Source organism: Castor canadensis, chromosome 10, assembly GCF_047511655.1.
Source record: "Castor canadensis chromosome 10, mCasCan1.hap1v2, whole genome shotgun sequence".
NCBI classification, from domain to species: domain Eukaryota; kingdom Metazoa; phylum Chordata; class Mammalia; order Rodentia; family Castoridae; genus Castor; species Castor canadensis.
The window spans coordinates 122,225,824-122,245,606 of NC_133395.1; the positions used below are offsets into that span (position 1 = coordinate 122,225,824).

Below are 19,783 nucleotides of genomic sequence, written 5' to 3' on the forward strand. Positions count from 1 at the left end.
TAGTCACTCTTTGCAGTCTTGCAGAGCTGGCACTTTACCCATTTCACAGATGGAAAAATTTAGGCCCCAACTCAGTGGCTCAATGAAGTTACATAGATTAGAATGTGTGCCCTCCAACTCCAGGACCAGTGCTTTTCACCATCTTGTTTTAGATCTTCCTCCCTCCTTCCATCCATCCCTCCACCCACCCACCCATCTATATTTCTCCATCTACCCACCCACCTACACAACATGGAGAGTGCATCTGCTGTGTGCTAGAGACTATGCTAAGAGGCTGGGCATAACAATAATTAAGCTACACAATGTCCCTGCTCTCATGGAAGTGAAGAGGATAGTGGTCAAGTAAACAAAGAGGTGAACTTGACTTTTATAACTTGTAGTAAGTGCTACAGCAGAAAGAGAAGGACGAAAGATGGAAGCAGACAGTCCTCCCCACAGAACTGACATTGGAGTTGTACTTAGAAGTGGACCACCAGGCAGTTAGGAGAATCACAGAAAGAGCATTTTCCAAGCAGAGGGAAAGCGTGCCTGGGGACCCCAAAGTGGGGAGGGGCTCCAAGTGGTTCTCAGGAGGCGCTGTGGCCTCCCTTCTTCTGCAGCACCAGATGCACTGATGGCAGTGGCCAAACTGGCTGAGTCACTGCTTTTCCCAAAACCTAAGCGTAGATGTGAAATTTAGGGGATGGTGGTCTTTGTGGGTATCGGAAAGTTCTTCCTTTCTTCCTGATGTACTTCTCCTTGGAATTCCTGTGTGTCTCTGTCCTAATACCCAGACGTCAGCACATCCTGTTATTTGCAGTCTTCCTGGCCCCTTCACTCCTTCCCCCCAAGTCACAATACTTTGTTTATCTGCTTTTTTTTTGGCAAACGCTCAGTCTGAATGAGGGACCCAGGCATGAACCTTGACACTTGCCATGTCTGGAAGTGAGATTTCTATCTCTATGAGAAAGGAAAAAAGGTTTCCTAATAAACACAGAGCTAAAGGGAGGAGACCGTGACAGAGCCAGCTGGGTAGGAGGCTGGTGTGAGCTGAGTGCCAGAACCCTGCTGCCTGGTCCTGTCCCACTCCCTCCCTTCTGCCTGGCTCCAGCAGCTCACAGCTCTGGCCATCTGCACAGAGGTGCTCCTTTCTCCCAGGGTGGCGGAAGGTGGCACAGGGGAGTTCTCATTGGCAGTTGTCTCCTCTTCTCAATGTGATGATTCCTATTTCAGTGATGAAATACACACAGAGCCCTGCTGCAGGCTAATTTAATTTACCTTATAATTTTGGAGCCACGGAAAACATTCCCCTTTCAAAATAAACCTCCTGGACGACTCTATTCAGAAACACACACTTAAAGATCTTCTACTAAACCTAGATTTGCAGGGACGATTTCTCAGTAATTGGGGAACAAAATCTTAGATCAGGTTTCCCAGAATCAGACCATCAGAATGTGTCTGAGGGCATGTGGGAGGTGATTCCAAGGAAACTCGGTAGTGGGTTGAGGAAGTGGGAAAGGGCAGATGCCAGCAGACGATGAACTATTGAACAGATTGCCACATTGGGCAACCAAGGCTCATTTTAGTGGAGGACCTCGTAAAACGTCCAGACTATTCCTCAGATAAGATCACTTGAGACTCACCAGGCCAAGGTACTTATTTACCAATTCCCAGTAGTCACTGGCTGAAGACTACATCTGGGTCCTTTGATCGATCCCAAATTCAGGTTAAGATAAGCAGGCTCAGTCAGAAAGGAGAAGCTCCTACTGCAGTCAGAACCAGGGGTCAGAATACATTGGAGTGGCAGGGACAATGACAAAATGATTGTGGCAAGGCAGCTTCATTTGTTAAACAATAACCACTGAACATCTATACTTTGGAATGTGGATTGTGGTAGGTATTGCAAGGCATTAAAGCAAATGAAATAATCAGTAAGGAGTCTCTGTCTGACTAGGACACAAAGAAATGACCACAAGGAGCCAGGCCATAAATTTCAAAGTGATGGTACTGTAGAGATTAAGAGAATGTCCTTTTTCTGAGGAGACACTTAAAGGATGCTGTTTGCAATTTGTTTTCAGATGGTTCATCAAAAAAATAATAATAAGATATGTGCATGTGTGGGAAGGAAAGAGGAGAGAGGGAAGAGGAGAATGAAAAAAATGAAGGAGAAAGAAAGAAAGGAAAGAAACAAAGGAAGAAGTAAAGAGGGGGAGACAGAGTGTGCAGCATAGCTATGGTAAAATGTTAACAGAAAATTCTAGAAGGGTATATGAGCGTTCACTATACTATTCTCATAATAATGCAATTTTTCAAAGCAAAGAGTTTTAAAGCAAACAAAACAAAGAGTGGTCCAACTGCTCTTCAGTTATTACTAATGTGCCAGGCATTGTGCTTCTCGGGGTGCTGGTTAAAAAGGGGGCCCTTTTGAAGATGCTCCACCTGAAGGCTCTGAGTAGGAGGTTTCCTGGCAAAAAGAAAAGGAAGAAGTGATCCTGACAGGTGAATAAAGGTGTGGAGGTGGAAGAGAACATGGTACCATCAAGATACTGAGAGAAATCAGTATCATATGGTGACAAGATGGCAGCTGGTGAACCATTAGGAGTTTTGGCTTTATTGTAAAAGCATCCACAAGCCAGTAAGGAGTCTGCCCACCATGCACACAGATAGTTAATTCTGCATCGGGATGAGTAGACAGAGTGAGCCCTCAAAGGAGAAGAGCTTGGCCACGGATGGTGTCTCCATGGCAACACTGCTACCTGCATCACTGCATCCCTGTGCAAGGCTGTAGGTATCCAGAGAAGCTCTGATTTCCTTAGCTGTCAGATCCACTGCTCTGCTAAGAATAAACCAAGGGACATAGCACAGGTTAGTCTTTGTGGATAAATGCCTCCTCACTTTGTCCACATGCTAACTGAGATTTTATGGCATATACGTTTCTTGCTTCATTGGATGTTTAGCAGAACAAGTTCCAAGATCCCTTCCTTTCCAGATGAGTCGTTCATGGGGACAGTTTCCAAGGAAATGACTTCAACTGAATTCCAATACTCCTCACCTTTAAATTTCAAGGCAAGAATGAAAGGGTTCTAGAAAACGTTTCTTTGCCTTTCTCTTCTACACCATCTGATGAAGTACTTGCTTAAGCATCTGCCTTCTTTGTGGAAGAGGTTGGCTAAATTCATACAGACAATATCTGAGGTATTAAGTCTCCCCTAAGTACTTAAAGTAGGTTTTAAGATCTTAGATGCTAGACTCACATAACTGGAGATCAATCCTAATTCTGCCACTTCACTGAGTAGCCATTAGGATGAAATAATACACATGACATGCTTTGGCGTATTTACTACAGGAAAAACCTGACGATGTGCTAGTGTACAGGGCCCTGTGTAATATCTGGGGAAACAGAGGAAAACAAACAAACAAAAGTAACCAAGGTTCTGGTTCTCTAAAAGCCAATTTAGATTCTACTAATGCGTTGCAGTTAGAATGGAAAACAAAGTGCTGAACAATTCATTTCTATAAGTTTTTATTAAATACTTAGTTGTATACCTAAGTGTGCTGGACTGAGCAAGGTAATTTAATCATTATCCTTCTCAAGGGATTATTTATCCTTTATCATGATTTTGACTCTTCAAGGACACACAAATGACCTTCTTTTTGTACCAATGTATGATAAGACAGGTTAGATATTAATGATCTTTTAAGTGCTTCCAATTTAGGTAAGTCTTGTGAATTACCAGTAATCTCTCCAAGGTCAGCCAGAAGGGCAGAGCTGTTTACAGATGAGAACAGTAAGACTCAAAGAAGCCAAGTGCAGGGGTTACTAATCTTCAGCTTTGGAGGTGTCTGGAACCCCACATCTCTTTTTCCTCTGAGCCAGAGGAAGCAAGGTCATTTTGGTTTCATTTCTGAGGTATGATCTCTCCAAATTCTCTTTTTTAGACAACATTTTCTAAGCAAGCATTGGACTCTACTAAGTACTTCCCATGCAGTTCTTATTTAATCCTCAAACCACACTATGGGTTAGGAATTATTATCGTCACTTTACACTTTACAGATGGCACAACCAAGACTCAGAAAGTCTCTGGAACTTACCCAAAGGCCTTCACCCAAGACCTCAAGGCCTTTGTGAGGCCCCTGCAGATGCATGGGTCCCTTAATCCATGTAAAACAAGTTATACTTTTCTCCCTGTTCACATAGAGGCCCCCAAAATCACTGGCAAGTCATAGGAAATTCTTAAGTGGCTGCTTATTAATAACATTTTCAGTTTATATTAGGCCGCCTTTCATCCAGGGGAACTTGGCCAGCTCCGTACACAGAGAACCACAGAAAGCCAGCCATCTCTGGTGTGGATAGGGGCCAGCTGGCAGCGGCATCCCTCAGGGGCTTGGGTTGTGGGGATTCTGGCAACAGTAACACCCTTCGAAACTTGACAGGGGTCCTTTAACATCCGTGCTGAAGGGCTCAAGGCAAAAACTTCCCAGAAATCCATGATCCTCAGTGAATGAGGCCAAAGGCTCAAGACGACCCCAGTGGGCTTGCGAAATAAGAGCATCAAGAAATTGGTTGTTTACCAAACACCAAGGCTGGACAGAAAGCCCTTCATTCAGATTGACTTAGACATGACAGAGGAAGACTTGATTTTTTTTTTTAGGGGAGATCTGGCTTTAGTCAAGACCAAGTGCAAAAAAGCAAAACCATACAAAACTCTCAGGGTTTCCCATAGGAAGGCTAAGGCAAAAGAGGCAAGATGCTGTTCAAGCTGGGTATATGGAATGGTTTTTGTGGTTTTGTTCTCAGCCAGAGCTCGTTTCCTTCTTCTGCAGCAGGGAAAGGAAGGAGGGAAGCACACAGAAAGAAACTAACATTTCCTGGTTTCATGTTTTATTGGAAAGAAGCCCTCTATGAATTGAACTCACATGGTCTATGGCAGTAAGGTTTGGAAAACATGAAAAATTTTGTTATATTCAGATTTGACAAGGTGCTGGTTGAAGGATGTATGCCGTTTTTCTGCCCCCTTCTCCTAATACTGTTAGGTGTGGCAAAGTCCACACACTTTTGGCATAGCTAAAATGACAAATGACCCAGATTGTGGACTCCCTGGGTGCCAGGGATGAGTCTCAGTCATATAACCATTGTCTCTGCCCTTCCCTCTCTTGACTATTGCAGACCATGACCTTCTGCCTGGGCTACTTCAACAGCCTGCTTCTCACCTTTCACGCCTGCCCTGTTAGAGTTTAATTCCATCAGTGTCTGTTTTTAAAACAATGGTGATAGTGCTGAACTCTGTTTGCAATGCTTCATGGGCTTCCCACTGCAATGAGGATGAAGGGCAGGTCCTCAACCACGGCCCACAAGACTGAAATCCATTTCCTGCTCTCCGATTTCACTTTGTTCACTCCCCATCTTGTCTAATGCTTCAAGCACAGTGGGATTTATTTGTCCCTTCATCTTCTTTGCATGTCATCAGTCAAAGGCATGGTGCCTCATTCTCTCAAGATATATATATAGATGTGTACATATGTGTGTATATATATATGTAAAGTAGCTCATTACCTCTTCTCATTTGTTTTCCATTCTATTATTTTTTAATGTTTTTTTTCTTAACAGTTGTCACTACCAGAAATTATTTTATTTGTTGGTGTTTCTTTTCTATGGTTTCCCCACTAGAATACAAATTTCCTTAAGTCAAAGCTCTTATCTTGTACCTAGAACAATAAGTATTCAATAAGTAGCTCCCAAAACATTTGAATATCTAAGACTTAGTCCAAAATCTAGCTTGGTAGTTCTCAATTGGGCCACACACCCTTTAAGGGCATGCAAACCAGACATGATTGGCATATGAATTTTATTTTATATTTATATTTTACAATAACCGAAAGTGCATATTGTTACAATGAGGCCAAAAATGTAGTGTGTGACTCAAGAACATGAGAAACAGCATATCACCGAGACCACACCAAAGAAAATTGCCTTTGTCCTCAATTAATGAAGTAGGCCAAAGAGGAAGGCTAGGGTAGAGGAGGATTACTACTACTGAGACTTTAATGTGACTCACTTCTGTCACCGTACTGTAAAATGCTCAGTATTTAAAAGAACGCCTTGAGAACAGAAAGACTGAAAAACACTGGCCAAGTCCAAAGTAAATGTTCAAAAAATTGTTTAACTGTTAAATGGCCAATAAAAAGTATCTATGAGATGAAAGAGACAAAAACTCCAATAACCTTGACTTCCGAGACCACACTCCTCAATTTACCTATCTATAAAACACAAGAAAATCAGGTCATTTTCCTCCAGCTCCACAGAGCTTACCATGAGCTCCTGGGGAGTCACACAGAAACATGTTGTATTTTCACAGGGCAGAAGAATTTTTTTTTCTAGTCCTACATTAACCTATGGAAAGTTTCTCTGGATGAGTTTATAACAATACACCATCCAACCTAATACTTCTTAACTTTCTGGGTGACTCGATGCCCTCAGGAATGTGATGAAAGCTGGGATTCTCACCATTAAAAATTGAACATATACACATTCACCGAGAGGAGTCTGTATTGAATTTTAGAAAGTCCATCAATCCTGGAGTCCTTTGGCAATCATGGATTCCAAGCTAAAAAGATCTGGTTTGTAGAACTGGGTAAGTATAAAAGATCCTCTGTAATATTTTAAACTACCCACAGGGCTCAAGGGAATGCCTTGCACCTTGCAGATGCTCAAGTGCTATTTCTCACTCTGCAGTGTTCTTTCAAAAATTCAAAATAGCGCATGATATCATAGTTACCATTTGGGATGCTACATCCTAGCAATTCAGCAGTGCAGGATTTAAAATGATTTCAAGGCCATTTTAAAGGATCACAAGGGGAAGACACATGGTGTTTAGGGAACCAGTTAGGCAGTCAAATTGACAAAGTGGAAGGAAGACAGGTATGAGCTTTCTGCTCAGTCTAGACCAGGGATTAGGTTGCTTTTTACCTATTCACCTTTCAGAAGCCATTCTAGCAGGGATGGAAGCTTCTGGTGTGGAGAGAGAAAGAGCCCATGAATTGTTCATGCTGCATTTCCACCCTGCTTCCTAATGAGGCAGGTGTTACAAAAGGGCTCGACCTGCATAAGGAACACGGGGGCGGTGGTGGGGGTTCATCCCTGACAAGCTTCTAGTCTTGACAGGCTTTCATGCACCTTCTGAGATGATGAACTGGAAAGCAAGTAATGGACTCAGGCAGGGACTTAAATGCAGTCCTGAACCTTGATGGGTGAGCTGGCAGGAACAGGCCTTTAGCTGCTGAGCCAGGAATGGCCACCTAACCAATGGCTGTACTGCCCAGAGGATGCTCACAGAACACAGCTCATGATGAGGGAGGGATTCCTCTGAGGGCATCATGCAGAATGGAGGGTCACAATGCCAGATGGAGACCTGGCATCCTGGGTAATGAAAAACAACAGAAACCAAATGTAACTCAGTGGTATAGAGCTCACCTAGCATGTGCAAGGTGCTGGCTTCCATCCTTAGCACCGCAAACAGAGGGTGGGGCAGGGAGAGAGAGAGAGAGAGAGAGAGACAGAGAGAGAGAGACAGAGAGAGAGACAGAGAGAGAGAGAAACAGAAAAAATTAAAACCTTCATTAGCCACAAGCTCAACTAACTATAATTTTCAAAGAGTCTATAGATCACCTACATTCAAGAAAAGAATAAAGTATAGAGTAAATGGAAAACGGAATTTCTTTACAGCACACCTATGCAACCTATGCAATTGGTAGGTAATCGATACATATTCACTTCACAGAAAAGAGAACCAGCTTCCAAAGAGTCTCCTAGAGTAGAGATGGCCTGGAGGCAGGCTAAATCTCCTGGACCAACTACCTCCATGAGTCTAGACTGCCTGGAGTTGTGTTGAGCAAGATTCTGAGGTTGTATTGGGGCTTGACAGAATGTGTGGTCAGTTAGTGAGGTCTGCCATGGACAAGGGTGACTGGGGAGTGATGATGCAGGGACAAGAAAATTGATATACTGGTTCTCAGGACATTCATAATGGTAGGGTCAGTCATAAATTGAAATGGGAAGTAGTTTCCCCTACTTAGGAAAACTTCCTCTCTTAGTCATATAGAAGCTTCTGAAAGAATAATGAGGAGGAGCGAGGGAAGGAAGCAAGCATCAGCTACCTGACCAGACTATATCCTGCTGTGCAGTGAGATTATGCCCATCAACCTCAGATGCTTTTTCTATCACCTCCTCTGCCTCCCATCTACAAATGAGGCTCACTGGGAACTCATTTTCAGGATAATTGATGCAGCTGGTATACCCTGAGTCACAAGATAGACTCAGTTGGGTGAACACTGCTCTTCCTATGAAGGCATAAAAGTGATCTGGCATATTGTCCAAATTTGCACAACTAAGACTAAAAATGAGTAATGGCTTAATTCCAAATAACCAGAAACTCGGTTAACTACAATACCCTTTGCCCTCTTCAGTAAGCTATCCGAGAAAACCAAGCAAACATCTGTGTTTGTCAGAACTTCACAAAGCACATGACTTTATATAAACTGGAACAACATTTTTTACTTAAACACAATACAACCTCATCTGGGAAACATATAACTTCAGATACCCAAAATATGTGTTTTATATCATCTAAAACACACATACACACATATACACACAGTAAGTCCAAATATCTTTAATACCTATTGTTTCTACAAGTTGTGAAGTCTCCACAACCAGATGGTATGAACAATTCAAATTCCAGTTTGGCCACTTACTAGCAGTGTGATCTTATGTGAGTTACTCAACTTCTCTGTGCTTAGTTATTGTGGGGGTGGAGAGGATAACAAAACTTACCTCATAAGGTGAGGATTCGTCAAGACATAGCACATAAAATAGTGAGCACAGTGCCTTGGCACACAGTCAGCAATCATTACATTTTAGCTGTTACTTATTTTAATACTCTGCAGTGGGAGAAACTGAGTCACAGAGCGGGCATGTGATTTCTTTGAGGTATATTTAAATAAGGAATGACATAATTGGGGGAACTTGGGTCTTCTGAATTTAGTCAAATTTCCATTCTCATGGGACCTTTGTGCCTATTACAATGAGGACAGAGAAGCAGCAGCAGCTTGTTCAAAACGCAGACTCTGTGTTTCAGCCACACCCCCAGGTGCACGTATGGTAAATCTGGGAAGACTGGCCTGGTTCTCTGTAGAATGCTTATGTTTATAGCACAGTCACATGGAGCTTCTAAGAGTGAATGAGCAACCCCCCTACGCACTGCCCTGTGTAACCCCCTGCACTAGTGTGACACATGCAAAGGTTAGATATTCTTCTAGGAAGCTCTGAGCCATACTTGAGGGCTCCCAGTTCTCATATTCCAGAACATTTTTCACAATACAGACAGCCCAGGTCCCAGCATAAAACCTGACCTTTTAGTTTCCCTGTCAAGAGCAGCCAATAGTGCAAATTACAGCCCTACACTGACAAGTCTAGATTTGCTCTGAAAGTTCACATTCATTAAGGTCAGGGCCGGAAGCAACCTTATAGATCATCTGACTCAGGACTCACGTTGGAGAGGAAAGAAGTGAAGGTCAGAGACGGAAATGTTTTAACTAGCACCTGATGCGCACACAACTGGGGTCTAGAGCAACAAGCCTGGCCCCTTCCTCTAGACTCCAAGTGATGTGTCCACAGCCATCAGTGCAGCCCAGAGGAATTTCCCATGTTCCCTCTTGACCAGCTACAGCATCTTCCATTGGCTTGCAGGTTTTACCCCTCATCTCTGTGTCTTCTGGCTTCTCACCTTCACATTTTCATCCTAAAAGCCACATTGAAAGCAGCAGGTGAACAAGTCACTGTGTTCTCGTTCATGCCTAACATCTTCTCTTGGTGTTTCCAATTTTCCCAAGTGATCAACCGAAAAGACTTTAATTCAACAGCTAAATAATGAGGGCTCCATAGAAAAGCTCTAGGAGGTAAAGAAAAAAACATCCGCAAGGGATACCACAATAAAAAGTACAAGTAAACCTAAAATGGAAGGCATTATTCAGGCTTTGGGCTGTGATCATGCTGAATTTGAATCTTAGCTTTTTTCTTTACTACCTGCAAAGCTTCAAGAAAGTTCCTTAATGTGTACAAGTTTTGTTTTCTCCATTGTTGAATAGAGATGACAATTCCTAGCTGTATGATTGCTACAAGAATAAGGCTAGTTATGTAAAGTATAATTCCTATTGGCTAGCACAGAGTGGGTGCTCAATCTGTGATGACTATTTTTTTCTACACAGTCACACCAACATTAATACAAACTACCTACAGACACCGAAACATATGCATCCATATATACAAAAGCAACCCTCCAACCAAATCTGACTTTGTGACCAATAGCAAGTAGAGCTGTTACTCAGCTGAGTCCTGGAACTTCCATGAACATGTATCTCCAAGGACTCATAACAGATGAATGGATGCCAAGAAAAGAGCTGGAAAAATGGCACCCTGCCCAGTTGGAATGAAATGCTAAGAATTTTTGTCCTAGTTACTCTTAACACTGGATGGAGCTGGGTAATATTTATAAGGTTTGATTTTAAAAAGCCAAGGAAGGGAGGAGGGCTTGAGGTCAGAGGGGCTCCCAGCATGGGAGAAGTGGAGGCAAATGAAGTTGGCCATCTATCATCTGAGATGGGCCTGGTGCCAGGGCTATCTAAGGTCTAACTTAAGAGTTCATCTCTATTCCACATCCTAAGAGAGAAGGGGCTTCCCCCGACCCAATCCCAGCATGGTTTATTCATGACAGCTCACATACTAGAGAAGGGATGACCAGAAATCACCAGGATTCCTAACACCTATAGGTTCACACCATCGTTTTGAGTGAGATGACTCTGATGACACTTTCTCAAATGAGGCTGCCTCTAATTTTCTTTATGACCCCACTTCCAACCGTGAAGTCTCTGGATTCTGTGTGTCTAGAGTGCTACACTTCATCTTCCAACTCAGCTCTCATATTTGAGTCTTCTGCTCAGCCAGCTTGATTTTTACAGATGTCAGAGCCAAACACATGCTAGAAGTTCACCCCCTACACCCACAAGGAGAGGCAGGCTCACAGTGTACTCGAAAATGTGTTCCTCTTATTAATGTGCTTCTAAAATGCTCCATGATACTCAGTGCAAAGCACGTGCTGTGTTCAGTCACAAGGAGGTTTTCGGATTTCAAATGCTTTCTCTCTGAGCTTTGAGGGACAGATGGAGAGAGTTTTTAGCACAAGCAGAACAGAGGCCCTGGTGTTGGAGTTGTAACTTACCCAAAGGGAACCTGCGGCTTTGCATTTTCATGGTGGAGTGGAGATTGTTCTGATACGTTCCCAGATGTTTCCCTGTTCCATCTTCCTTCCCCTCCCTTCCAACTGCTCCAGTCCATCTTTTTTTCTGACCCTTTTTCTCCTTTCCTTCTTCCTTCCTTTCTTCCTTCTCCCTTCCTTCCTTTTATTTCTTGCTTTTTCTTCTTTTTTTTGACAGTGCTGGGGGTTGAACACAGGGCCTCACACATGCTAAGTAAGCACTCTACCATGAGCTACATCTCTAGCCCAGTCACCTTACTTTTTTCTCCGTCTGCCTTATTCCCAGAGAAATAATGGTACAATCAAGCCCTCAGTTTTCAGACTCCAAATAATAAACTGATCAAACAATTTAGGCCAAAGAGAAGAAAACCACATCCCCAAATTCAAATGATCAAGCCTCTAGTAAGGATTTTCCCCCTGCTTGATTCAAACAGTGCATGCACACACACAGAATAAAAACCAACAGCTCTATACAAAATGTTTACAGACCGGGACAAGAACAAGTGTCAAGTGTCATCAAAAAGCATCAATGACGAAAACAGAAAATATGGAAAAGCCTAGTCCCCCAGCTTGTTGGTTTGCAACAACTCATAGTCCTTAGCAGTTTCCTGATCACAATCTCTTAGAAGGGGAGACAAGAGAGAAAAGCTTTAGTGGGTCTTCAAGCACAGAAGAAAGTCTTAGCTGGGCATGGTGGTATACTCCTATAATTCCAGCTACTCGGGAAAGCAAAGTGAGCAAGAATCTATCTGAAAAATAAACTATAAGGAAAAAAAAAAAAAGGCTGGAGGCTCATGTGTAAACTGTTTGCCTAGTGCAAAATCCTGGGAGAACTCCCCAGTGCTGGGAGTATAATTCCTATCCGAGGGACCGAGCCTTAAAGGCTTCTAAATAAAGAGATTCTGCCCCAATGTGGGCACTCAGTAGGTGGCAAAGGGCCCTCCTTGTTCTCCAGTTTGGAATTAATGTGCTCTAGAGGCAGCACTGCTCTCCACCAGCTGTGTCACTGACGATGAGTTATTTTACCTCTTTGGTCTTCAGTTTTTCTTACAAATGAACATTAAAACTACTGCCCCCTGTCATTGACAGGTTAAGATTGACTAGGAAATAGGAAAGTCCTTGGCACCAAAAGGAATAAAGCCCAAGAGTCAGTGAGTGGTGGACCTGGGCAAGGAACTGACAGACATCACCTTTGCATCAGTGCTATACACTCACGGGAATTTACTTCCAATTGTCATTTGATGAACTGAAGCTCAGAGAGGTTATGCAACTTTCCCAAGATCACATATGCCAATCAGGAGGCAACAGAGGAGGGCAATGACCAAGTTATAAATATTATGCTCCATATAAAACACAACTGTACTACTGATCAGTGGCATACAGGAAGTATTAACTCCAAACTGAGTTTCTTGAGAAAAAATTTTATGCCAGATGCCTCTGGTTCCTTCATTTTTTTTTTTTTTTTCTTTTTCAATGCTGGGGATGGAACCCAGGGCCTCATACATGCTAGGCAAGCACTCTACACTAAGCTCCACCCCAGCCCTAATATACTTTTAATTTCTCTTGCAGACCCCTGCATTGAAGACCCATTTCCCCTAAATTGAACAAGCAAGACGTTGGGAGGACAGGGGAAAACAGCTGTCTGATTGTGTGCTTGAAACCTGCTTACTAGCATGAAGGAAGATCACAAGTCTGGCATAGAGGTGTTATGCCAGAGGACACAAAACAAAGCCAGAGGGACAGGTGACAGGCAGGCAGGGGAGGCTGATGCCTCTCCCTTAACAGTCAACCCAGAAGCTGAAGCCACCCAGGTGGTGGCATAAATTCAGCCTGGAACTTCTGAGAAGCCACATAGCAGGTGAAATACACATTCAAAGGCCTTGCTGGAAAAGGAAGGCTTGCAGAAGAAAATGCTGAGTATCTGTGCTGAAAAGAAAGACAGAAGAAACAGAACTGCCTCTCCCATGCACAGAGCAGAAGAGAAATCCAGAAAAGCATCAATTCCAATTTGGACCCTGCAGCTTTCTCCATGTGACTTGTCAGCTGCCGAGACAGGAGGCTAGCACTAAATGATTTTCATTATACCATCCAGTCACTTTTACATCTGCAAAACACGGTAGCTCTGGATAATATACTTTATTCTGTCAACTCCATCAATAGAGTGCAAAGTTCTTTCGAGTGGGAGTGGTTTGGCTCCAGCAGTGAGTAGCATCTTTTCTGTTTCCATAACCTCTCTGCAGGCAAATGCTTTTGAACACACTGCCTTTTCAATGGTGGGCTTTGTTTTCAGCAACAACACTTATAATGATAATGTCAGAAAGTAACAGCGACAATGACAACAATAATAGTAGCTAACATTTGCTGAGCATTTGCTAGGTAGCTGACACTGGACTTTTTGTATGTCATCTCATCAAATCTTTACACTTATGAGCCTGCCTGCAGGCCTTACTGCTTCCCCATTTCACAGACAGGGATCCCCTTCAACTCTCAGGGTCCCGTATCTCATATGGTTCAACCTCTGCATTCCCGTCTTATTACTTAAACTTCCTGTATTTCTAATTTTTCCCTGTATGGGTAAAGCTTTCTAAGTAAGCCATTCCAAACCCCCTATTTCACCATTTCTTTCTGCTCTGTGATTCTTTATAGACTCTGATGCCCAATAGAATCAATGTGTTTTCATTTTCACATTAAAAAAAAAAAATTCCCCAGGGGACACAGCATTTGATGGAAAGGCAAAACCTTTATAAGCACTCCAGGAGGCATAAAATCTAAATTTCCAGAATATGGCAATTCTGTCAAAGTTGTAACTTTGTCTGGAGGCCCTGGGGACAGTCATCTTGACCCATCTGTGAAAGCCATCAGCAGTCAGTCACCTTCTGGGGAGCAGGATGAGAGCAGCCAAGGCAGCTTCTAGCAAGGAAGCAAGGCTGCTTCGTGCAGTTTAAAGTCTGAGATGAGTTGGGGAAGAGATGGGCAGGCAAAGCAAATGTCACGCAGCCTGACACACTGCAGGCAGGCCCAGTATACATAGCAGCCCGTGTCTGTACATTTATGGCACACTGGAGCCCTTCCCTGCCTGTGCTCTTGTGCACAGTCACTGCAAGCACAACTCTAGGGAAGCAATCTGTGTGCCTAAGTTATGCCAGAGTCCAGTAAGACTGGTGGATGGCATCACATCTGGTACAGATCACTTGCTCCAGTGTGATTCTGCCCAGTCTGGATTATTTATAGTTCATAAAAGTCCTGTTGGACCCCAGCATAGTCCAAGATGGCATAACAAAGACTAATGGTATTAAAAATTTATATTTCATCACAAGACCTCCATAGAAGATTAGCAGTGCTATGATTGGTTTTTGGGAAATCAAGAGTGAAGAGAAAGATCAATGCTCTCTGTCAATCTGCTCAAATGAGGGAACAAACTGAATAAAGCAGGCTATGTAGTCGGAATCAGGCTCTGTTACCATTTCTAATCTGAAAGCACTGGCTAAAATTAAACCTTAATAATTCCAGAGCCATTTCTTTACCTGCAAGTCTGAGCTAAATCCTGGTGCCTCAGCACCTCTGATGTTTCTGACCTCATGTGCTGAAATGACAGTAGAACATGAACACCACTAGGTGTCTGTTTTTTTAACCCTTTCTGCTCTTATTATTATTATTAAGAAAGGAACACTTTTAGAGAAATACTGCTTCTTGAGCATCAAGATTTAAGTGTGTCTTCATGGCACCCGGTATCTATGACCTATCACTTTGCGACTGAACTTTCTAATAAGCAAAGAAAGGTAAAAGGTGCCAGACCACCAAAAATGCTACCTGGAGAAGATAATACCTCTTATCCCCTATGCAAAGACATAGATACTTTCCCATCCTGCCAAGAAAATACACTGCTGCTTAATTTGTGAATAAGAGCAAATTTCTTACCCACCTCCAGGGAAGATGAGAGGTCCAGTCTCAGATGAAGCTTCTCCCAGCCTCTGGGGCTTGTCAATTGCCCCGGTTCACTTTCTCCCTGGATCTGGGTTCTGAAAACGCAAGCAGGACCTCAGGCAGCTCAAGCATCTTCAAATCTGATCCCTTCCTAAATGAGCAGTAGGCTCAAGCCTTAGAGGGTCTGCATTCGCTTGATCTACAGCCTGTGGGCGATCCTCCCAGGCTGGGAAAAGTGTGACTTCTGTCCTTCCTTTGGGTCCTCCTGAGTGTTCTGGTTGCCTCCCTGAGAATCCCAGTTTCATTTGAACTCCCTGTCTTCACGACAATCTGAAGGAAGTCACAGACCTCAGCCTGCGTGTCACCAGCTGATTCTGAGCCAGACCTGGGAGACCAGTGAGCTGCTCAAAAAACCCAGGCCACTGAACCAGGAAATGTGCAGTTTGGCCAAAAAATAATAACTGTCGGCGGAACGGCTGGCAGTGCTGGAGAAGTCGCTGTTGCAATGTCTGCATCCTCCGCATGCTAATGAGGCCGTGATGTCAGCAAGTCAGTCACGGCATCTGGCTGTCCCAGCCCTGCTGCCCAGGGCTGAGATTTATTTACATGTAAATTAGCCTCGCCTTCCAAATCAATAATCCCCAAGCCAGGGAGAGGGGGGAGAAAGCCTTTGCTCATGCAAAGGCCCAGCAATGCAGCCTCCAAAGGAATTGGTGGGGGGGGGGGATCATATATAAGAAGTGAGGCTTTAAAGACACAGGGCTGTTTTTCTTTTCAAAAGCAGTACTCTGATGTGCCAGAGATCAGAGCTGGACAGAGTTATCAACCTGAGCGTCTGTTTCAGATTAAACCCTGCAACAACCCAGCAGTGCAATCAGAGCGCTCTTTTTCTCTCTCTCCCTCTTTAAAAATCAAAAGCTATGCTGATCCTTCAAATGCTATACTTTGTTTTTCTTCCTTTTCTCTCTCCAACTTTCATTTCAGGGTATCAGCTGTTTGCTGGCCTGGGAGTCTGCCATCTTTGAGTTTGTGTGAGTCCTGGAATAAGACACACTGGCTGCTTTCTTTATTGGCTTGGGGGTAAATTAGTGAAACACTGTCCCCAAAGCCTTCCCCATTTCCAAGTGAACAGTGGAGATGACAAATTGTCAACTGGCTGGGGGCATCTGAGGACCTTAGCCTCATTTGACAGATTAGAAAACAGAGGTTAGGGGCTGGTGGAATGGCTCAAGTGGTAGAGCACCTGCTTAGCAGGCATGAGGCTCCGAGTTCAGGTACTGGAAAATAAAAAAAGAAGAAGAAGAAGAAAACAGAGGTTAGGTGGAGAAGGGACTTGTCCAAGGTCACAATGGGATTTCACAAGGATGGGCCAGAACCCACATCTCTGACACTCAGACTGGAGCTTCCTTAAATTCCTTTGGGCCTAGAATCTCCATCTTCCTTTACCACAAAGGGGCCTATTCAAGGAACTGGCATGAGAGAACTCCAGAAAGTAGGGAAGCCATGGGTTTGATTCTTGGCTTTACTTCCTGGTAGCAAAGTGACCTTATGCCAGTAACTTAACATGTGGGGTCTTCCATGACCTTGTCTGTACCACTCCCTCATAAACTAAATATTTGCTGAGCACATGCTCCATGCCACACATGGTTCTAAGGACTGGGTATCTCCAGTTTGTGCTCACTGAGCTTATGTACTCAAAGTCCAGTAAGTGAAAATACAAATGTTGAATAAATTATAGTCACGAATAACATAATGTCAATCAACAAAAATACAGCTATTTCTGACAAAATTTAGAATGAAGTAAAAAAACAGAAAAACTCAATAAGGTGTTGAGTTTACCAGGATTGGCCATGGATTTTTTTCCTCTATTTCCATTGTCATTTCTTATTGCTTAAAATCAATAGTTCTTTCTGCTGTTGCCTATAGGCCCCCAGGCCAGGTGAGAAGCAAGCTGATGATCAGGAAGTGGGGGATGAATGTGGAGAGTTAGGGAGGGGCTGGGGAGCCTGGGAGAGAGATGTAGACCATCATACGCAAAAGGTCCCTGAGGACAAAGCAGTCAGCAGGGCTCCTCGCCCACACTCCCCTGCCTGGAGAACCCATTCTGATGAGTTCTGCCCTTTTAGTTGGAGCTCCTGAAGCTTCAAATGAATTTCTTTATTGGATGTGGGGAAGTGAAATGATGTCTTTTGTTACATATAATTGTATTAATAATGCTTAATAATTTCTTTCAGAATGCTTCTCTCTGGTTCACAGAAGACCTTTCAGAGTGAAACCATGGGACCTGGAATAACTTTTCATCATGCGAAATGGAACATAAGAAAATGAGCAACGCTCTGCCTTACGCCTCTGCTGCACAGAACTCAGAGGATGTGGGGAACCAGATAGCTTCCCCAATCCCAATATCCTTCAAAAAGTCAATTAACAAATAAAACAGCTTGGAGCCACCAATGACAAAATAAAAGCAGTGACATCTTACCCCAGTGTGTCCATAAACAAGTCACTTCAAGTTTCTATGGCCCAGTTTCTTCATCTGAAGATGGGCACACTACCCTGAGCTACTTATCATCTCAGAAAGTGACAAGAGATTCATTGTCAACTGCAACAGATTTGACAACAGACCTACCAACTTCATAGAGTTCACAACAGAACATGGAGCTAGAAGGCACTGTCTGGGGTCAAACCTTGGGTCTAACACTTGCTGGCTCTAGGATTAGAGACCTGAAGTTCTCGTTGTGACACACAGAATAATAACAGTACCTGGCCTCATAGGAGAACTGGGACTGTCAAATGAGAATTGATATAGAACACTTAGAATTGGCATAGCACACAGCACACATGCAACATGTGTTGCCTTACAGGTAGAAGTAATGACACTTTCACCATTAATTTTAGCACTTCTTAGGAAACTGACTGAAGTTTAAAAGGTGGGGAGGAGGTGAGTAAGGAGAAGACCACAAAATCATCCCTTCTCAGGGCACAACTCAAGGTTTCATCTACCATGGGTGAGCCACTGACATGCCATTTTCTGCATGACAAAACACAAGCACTTTTTGATTGCTAAGAAACTAGGAGGGAAAGCAGTAAAACAACCAAGAGGCAACAAGGGACCGCCTCTAAAACTATATACCAGGACAGGACAGCTACAAACACTCCTTAACTTACTATGGGGTGATACCTAGTAAACCAGTGTAAGTAGAAAATATCGTAAGTTGTAAATGCATCTGACACATCTAACCCACCCAGCAGCCCAACTTATGAACATGGAATACTGTAAAGTACCAGCTGTTTCCTCTTGTGACAGTGTACAGCTGTGGCTTGCAATCACAACATCATAAGAGAGTATCGGACTACGTGTCACCAGCCTGGGAAAAGATCAAAACCTAACATTTAAAGTATGGTTTCTACTGAATGCATATGACTTTTACACCATTGTAAAGTTGGAAAATCATTCAGTTATTCCATTTTAAGTTAGGGATGACTGCCTGCATATTTCTGGGATGCATAGATAGTTTATCTACACATTCATGTAACTATTAAATGAGGATCCTTCTATTTGTTTGTCACTGTGTTAAGCCTTGGGGATAGTATAGTGACCAAGACAGATATGGGTCCAGCCTTAAAAGAGCTTGGTAATGAAAAGGGAAGACAATTAAGTAGCCATTAGAGTAGAATGTGATGTGTGTTTCCACGGGCATTTGAGAGTCCTTAGAGGATCTATCTGCAGTGCTGAGGGGGATGGAAGAAAAGCCCTTGGTACTGAGAAAGCTGGTATCTATGAATCATGCTTACACAGATTATTAAGACAACAAAAGATTCAGACCCATCATTCCTTGTGACAAATTTTCAATCTGGACACCATTTCATGGAGGATTTTTTGGAAAATATGCTGTTATGTATTCAATAAGGTAATGCAACAATTACTTTGGAAATTTCAGAAACCTTCTTAACAGGGGCAAAATGTACATTGTTTTTATAGAAATAGAGGAAAATCCCACAGTTGTGATAGCATACATCATGGATGCAGGGTGGGGAAGAATGTGCAGAATACACACAGGGGACATTCTACCAAGCATTTAATAAAGACCTGTGAAATAGAGCATGTCCTGGGTGGGATACAAGGGTGTAATTGCTGAACCTTAGAACTTTCTAGATGGTGGGATACTTACATTAATGACCATAACTGCATACAGTACATAGGAGAGACAAGGAAGCCAAAACTTACTGCAGCAAAGCTGATAAGACACCAAGAAAAGTATGATTTGAGTCAGCCTTCAAATCAAGTAACTTACTGTTTTGGAATCTGAAAGCAATTTTCTATGGAGAAGGCCTTACTAAGCATGACACAAAATTCAAAAGCTATAAATAAAAAAGATGGTTCACATTGCCAAGGTCAAATTTTAGCAGCTAGAGAAGGTGTCCCAGGAACTTCTATGAAGGAAAAGCACTAATATGAGGAAAAAGTGTGAGTATACATGTAGAATTAAAAAGTATGTCTGCATGGACACAAGCCAGCATCGCAGCACCAGCATGACAATGGCAGGTAATAACAAAGAGGCAGCTCCATGCAT

General features: G+C 43.0%; 1 protein-coding gene across 5 annotated transcripts in view; it reads right to left on the reverse strand.

The window, feature by feature from the left end:
- Positions 1–19,783, reverse strand: part of Prickle2 (prickle planar cell polarity protein 2) — a 321,900-nt gene that overhangs the window by 96,627 nt on the left and 205,490 nt on the right. Inside the window, exon 2 of one of the 5 annotated variants that reach the window (XM_074044139.1) lies at positions 15,211–16,489. The exons of 3 other annotated variants lie outside the window; for them this stretch is intronic. The gene's annotated coding sequence lies outside the window, so the exon portion shown is untranslated. Of the gene's footprint in view, positions 1–15,206; positions 16,490–19,783 lie in introns of all 5 variants that reach the window. One more of the 5 variants, XM_074044140.1, reaches the window with a different exon arrangement.